The sequence below is a fragment of the Phocoena sinus genome, chromosome 6, assembly GCF_008692025.1.
Source record: "Phocoena sinus isolate mPhoSin1 chromosome 6, mPhoSin1.pri, whole genome shotgun sequence".
NCBI lineage: Eukaryota > Metazoa > Chordata > Mammalia > Artiodactyla > Phocoenidae > Phocoena > Phocoena sinus.
The window spans coordinates 91,550,587-91,556,898 of record NC_045768.1 but is presented as its reverse complement, the minus strand read 5'-3'; the positions used below and the strand labels follow the sequence as shown (position 1 = coordinate 91,556,898).

The following is a 6,312-nucleotide window of genomic DNA, read 5'->3' as shown; positions in this document are numbered from 1 at the left end:
AATATTGTTAATATCTCCATACTACCTAAAGCAATCTACAAATTCGATGCAATCTCCATCAGAATTCTAAGCCATTTTTCACAATGGTAGGACAAACAATCCTAAAATTTGTATGTAGCCAAAGTAATCTTGAGAAAGAACAAATAGCCAAAGTAATCTTGAGAAAGAACAAAGCTGGAGGCACTATAATTACTGATTTCAAACTATACTACAAAGCTATTGTAATTTTTAAAAAGCAGTATGATATTAGCATAAAAGATGACACATAGACCAATGGAACAGATTCAAGAGCCCAGAAACAAAGGAGCCAGGAATATACAATGGGGAAATGATAGTCTCTTCAATAAATGGTGTTGGGAAAACTGGATATTCACACGCAAAAGAATGAAACCAGACCCTTCCCTTACACCACTCATAAAATATTACATTAAAGATTTAAATACAAAACAAGAAACCATAAAACCCCTAGAAGGAAATGGGAAAACTCCTTGTTATTAGTCTTGGGAATGAATGTTTTGGGTATGACAACAAAAGCAAAAATCAACAAGTGGGTCTACATCAAACTAAAAAAACCTAAATCTGATTTAAAAATGGGCAGAGGATCTGAATAGACATTTTTTCCAAAGAAGACACACAGATATCTTGGCCAGAAAGTACATGAAAATGTGGTTGACATCACTAATCATCAGGGAAATGCAAATCAAAACCACGATGAGGCTTTTCTCCATGTCCCTCACAGTGGGCAGCAGATCTGAGGGGAGCTATCTGCTGAAGGTTCTGGGCCAATTCCTTTTTTGGGGCCCCACTGCCACCCACCCCACTCCTCCGTGGAGAGAAGATGGTGGGCCAGAACAGCACCATCTTGGGTGGAACACTTTTCATCAGGTACTACATTTACTTTGACCTCGAGACAGAGTGACCCCAAATTCAAGAACAGGCTGTGAGAATGAAGAAAGAAACAAAAGCTTGACAAGGAGAGAGTTGGCTTTCCAAGTTACCTGACCTTAAAGATGCTGAAGCTATTCAGAATTTCTTCTTCCAATAACTATGGCTTGGTGAAGAGTTACTAGCCCAAGGTGAATATGAGAAGGGTATAGACCACCTGACAAATGCAGTTGCTGTGTGTGGACAGTCACAGAAGTTATTGCAAGTGTTAGGGCTAACAATTCAACAACCAGTGTTCCAGATGCTTTTGACTAAGCTTCCAACAATTAGAGAATTAATTATAAATGCTCAGAGCTTGACTGAAGGTGATGTGGAATGAGAAAAAATGTCAACATAATTATCTCAATTTAAAATATTTTAAAAATCTTAACTCTGAAGATGAGCAGCTCTGGGGGTGGGGTGGGGGACATAAGGGCAAATATGCTTGTTTCTGACTGTCCTACACTGAAATCTACCAAAGTTAATTTTTACTTTGTGTAGAACCATTTGTCTGTTTTATTTATTTTTCCCAGTAAAAAGCATATTTTGAGAGAGATTTTCATTTTATAAATACACTGTGTGTTACTGAAATTTAGATTTTGTTTATTCCTAAAACATGCAATTAAAATATACATATCACATTGTTTACATTACAAATACTCAGTGCTCAGTTTTGAAAGATGGCCAAAAAAGTGTAGAAGAAAGCTGAAGAATGCACATTATTTTAAGCAAGTACATTTTGCTTTACATCAGAAAACTGGATGGAAACTTGATTGTGTTTATCAAAGGTGAACATTAAAATCGTTTTTTTTTTTTTTTTTGCTGTACGCGGGCCTCTCACTGCTGTGGCCTCCCCCGTTGCAGAGCACAGGCTCCGGACGCGCAGGCTCAGCGGCCATGACTCACGGGCCCAGCCACTCCACGGCATGTGGGATCCTCCCGGACCGGGGCACGAACCCGCGTCCCCTGCATCGGCAGGCGGACTTTCAACCACTGCGCCACCAGGGAAGCCCCGTTTAATCTTTTATACATGTGAGATGTGCTGCTGTACTGTAGTAACAATTTCAGCCTCCACTATGTGTATTAATCTTGACATGTTTTGGTTAAATCAGTGGGCTTAATGTGTTCTGGATAGTTATCTCCTTAATAACTATCTAACTCATTTAGATATATGTAGTTGTAAGTAGCACTGGAAATTAGATCTACGTGCATCCCTAATCTAGATGAATGAGCTTCAGCAGTTAATGTCTGCCCACTTACCTCATTTATAAAATGAGAGAATTGGTCTGCTTATTCAGAGAAGCCTCCCTTTCAGCTTCTAATTCCTTTGGTTCTGTTCAGCATCTTCAAATCTTCTTCTGAGGGATATATCTGTGTGGGCAACCACACTTGCATTTTTTAATACTCTGAATTTTACATGCTTGCCTGACTTGGTATTTCTGAACTGTTTTTTTAAGGTATAAATTGTGTTGATTTTCACTGAAATTATGGTTCTATCACTACTTCTTTAAATTAATCTGAAACTTAACCTTCAAGTTAAAAACAAAGCAAAACAAAAAAACCATGAGATATCACCCCACACCTGTTAGAATGTCTATAATCAAAAAGACAAGAGATTACAAATGTTGACAAGGATGTGGAGAAAAGAGAACTCTTGTACACTGGTGGTGGGAATGTAAATAGGTACAGCCACTATGGAAAACCACATGAAGCTTCCTTTAAAAATAGGGCTTCCCTGGTGGTGCAGTGGTTGGGAGTCCGCCTGCCAATGCAGGGGACGCGGGTTCGTGCCTCGGTCCGGGAGGATCCTGCATGCCGCGGAGCGGCTGGGCCCGTGAGCCGTGGCCGCTGAGCCTGCGCATCCGGAGCCTATGCTCTGCAACGGGAGAGGCCGCGGCAGTGACAGGCCCGCGTACTGCAAAAAAAAAAAAAAAAAATTAAAAATAGAGCTACCATATGATCCAGCAATCTCCCTTTGAGGTATATATCTGAAGGAAATGAGATCACTATCTTCAAGAGATAGCTGCGTCCTCATGTTCATTGCAGCATTAACCTAAGTGTCTGTCAACAGATAAATGGATAAAGAAGTTGTGGTATATATGTACAATAGAATTGTACAATTCAGCCATAAAAAAGAAGGAAATTCTACCATTTAAGACAACATGGGGCTTCCCTGGTGGCACAGTGGTTAAGAATCCACCTGCCAATACAGGGGACATGGGTTCAAGCCCTGGGCCAGGAAGATACCACATGCCATGGAGCAACTAAGCCCTTGCACCACAACTACTGAGCCTGCCCTCTAGAACCAGTGAGCAACAACTACTGAATCCCCTACACCTAGAGCCCATGCTCCACAACAAGAGAAGCCACCACAATGAAAAACCTGTGCACCACAATAAAGAGTAGCCCCTGCTAGCCGCAACTAGAGAAAGCCCACATGCAGCAACAAAGACCTAACACAGCCAAAAATAAATAGATAAATAAATATTTTTAAAAAGACAATATGGATGGACCTTGAGGGCATTATGCTTAGTGAAGTAAGTCACACAGAAAGAAAAATACTGTATGACAGCATTTACATGTGGAATCTAAAAAAAAAAAATCTAAAAAACCCCCCAAAAACTAAAAAGCAGATTGTGGTTACCAGGATTGGAGGGGTTTGGGGAAGGGAGATGGAATATGTGAAGATAGTAAGAGGGTGCAAACTTTCCATTATAAGATGAATAAATTCTGGGGATCTAATTTATAGCATGGTGATTATACTTAACAATACTTTATTGTGTGATTGAAAGTTGCTAAGAGAGTAGATCTTAAAAGTTCTCACCACACACATAAATTAACTATGTGAGGTGATGGATGTGTTAACTGACTTTAGCATGGTAATAATACCACAATATTTATATATATCAAGTCATCATGCTATACACCTTAAACTTATACAATGTTATATGTCAATTATATGTCAATAAAGCTAGGAAAAATAAATGTCAAAAAAAGATATTTGTTCAGTAGAGCAAGGCTGAATAGAGTGATACCCACTTGCTCTTTAATAGATTTTTCCAGAGGCCTCAGGCAAAGACACTTGATCTTCTCTAAGAGGTGTTTTTCTCTTATAGAAAGGACTATTTTAATGTTTTGATTGATTTTTCTGACCTAAGGTCTTAGTTTTGCTCATCCATTGGAATAGAATTTTTTTTTTTTTTTTTTTTTTGGCTGCGTTGGGTCTTCGTTGCTGCGCGCGGGCTTTTCTTTGGTTGCGGAGAGTGGGGCCACATCTCATTGCAGTGCACGGGCTTCTCATTGCGGTGGCTTCTCTTGTTGTGGAGCACAGGCTCTAGGCACACGGGCTTCAGTAGTTGTGGCTCGCAGGCTCTAGAGCACAGGCTCAGTAGTTGTGGCGCACGGGATTAGTTGCTCCGCGGCATGTGGGATCTTCCCAGACCAGGGATCGAACCCCTGTCCCCTGCATTGGCAGGCGGATTCTTAACCACTGCGCCACCAGGGAAGCCCTGGAATAGAATTTTTAAAGTATTTTAAAACTCTATCTTCAGTATACTTTAATGTATTCTGCTTCAGATATTTGAAACTAATAATGTCATGTGAGACTGTCAGCCAGGGTGACTACCAATGTCTTTTCCAGCATAGTCAGCTTATATGGCTGCTCAAGACTTAAGAAAGAGTGTTCCCAGGAAAAAGGCCAATGGCCTTTTAAGACCTAGCCTTTAAAACACAAGGCATTACTTCTGCCATATATATTGTTTGAAGTAGTTACAAGCCCACCTAGATTCAAGGGAGGGGTCATGAGAGATGTATCAAAAAATTTGCAACTGGGTTTGAAAACCACCATGGGTGGTAATGAGAAGGTTTTAAGATGGGAACACTTTAACTAGATTTGCATTTTAATTAGATCCACCTGGCTGGAATGAGAATAGATGTGGTGAGACCAGTTGAGAGAAAGAAATGGTAGTAGTGGAGATGTGAATGGATACAGAGGTGTGAATGGATTCAGGAGATATTTAAGAGCTAAAATTTATGGGATATAAAACAATAACTGTAACACTACCATTTGGCTTATAACATATATGAATGTAACATACTGACAATAGCACAAAGGAGGAGGACAGAAATGAAGTTAGGATGGAATAAAGTTTCTACATTTTATTGAAATTAAGTTAGAATTAACATGAAGTGGATTGTGGTATAAATTAAGATGCATATTGCAATCCACAGAGCAACCAGCCACTAAGAAAATAACAAAAATTGTTTAAAAATCAACACTTGAATTAAAATGGTACAGTATAGAATTTTATTTTGAAAAATAGTAAAGAAAGAAGAATAAAAGAGACATGAGGCATATAGAAAATAAATAGCAAAGTGGAAAACATAACTTCCACCATATCAGTTACATGAAGTGTGAATGTATTAAACACTCCAAATATAGAGATTACACAACAAACAAAAATCCAGGACAAGATGACTTCACTGGTGAATTCTACAAAACATTTAAAGAATACCAATCCTTCTCAAACTCTTCCAAAAAAATAGAAGAGGAGGGAACATTTCCATACACATTTTACAAGACCAACATTACCCTGTTACCAAAACCAGAAAAGAATGCCACAAGAAAAAAATTACAAGCCAATAGCCCTGTTGATGAACATAGATGCAAAAATCCTCAACAAAATATTAGCAAACTGAATTTAGCAATACATTAAAAGGATCATATATGATCATCAAGTGGGATTTATTCCAAGGATGCAGCATGGTTCAACATCTGCTAGTCAATCAGTGTGATTCATCACATTAACAAAATGAAGAATAAAAAATGGTATGATTATCTCAATAGATGCAGAAAAAACATTTGAAATTTTTCAACATTCATTTATGATAAAATCTCTCAACACACTTGGTATGTTGAGGGAATGTACCTCAACATGATAAAGCCCATATATAACAAACCTACAGCTTACATCATACTCAGTGGTGAAAAGCTTAGAGCTTTTTCTCTAAGATCAGGAATAAGACAAGGATGCCCACTCTCACCAGCTTTATTCAAAATAACATTGAAAGTCCTAGCCAGAGCAATTGTGGCGGGGGGGGAAGGCATCCTAATCAGAATGAAAGAAATAAAACTGTCACTATTTGCAGATGACATGATATTACATATAGAAAACCCTAAAGATTCCACAAAAAACTATTGGAACTAATAAACAAATTCAGTAAAGTTCCAGAACACAAAATCATTGAACAGTTGACCCTCTGTCTATATCCTTGGGTTCTGCATCTGTGGACTCAAACAACTGCAGACTGAAAACGTTCATTAAAAAAATTCCAGAAATTTTCAAAAAGCAAAATGCAAATTTGCTGCATGCCAGCAACTATTTATAT

The 6,312-nt window shown here is 38.5% G+C and overlaps 1 pseudogene; it reads left to right on the top strand.

The window, feature by feature from the left end:
- Window positions 1-838: 838 nt before the first annotated feature.
- On the top strand, window positions 839-1,264 carry LOC116754953 (annotated as a pseudogene).
- Window positions 1,265-6,312: the final 5,048 nt, after the last annotated feature.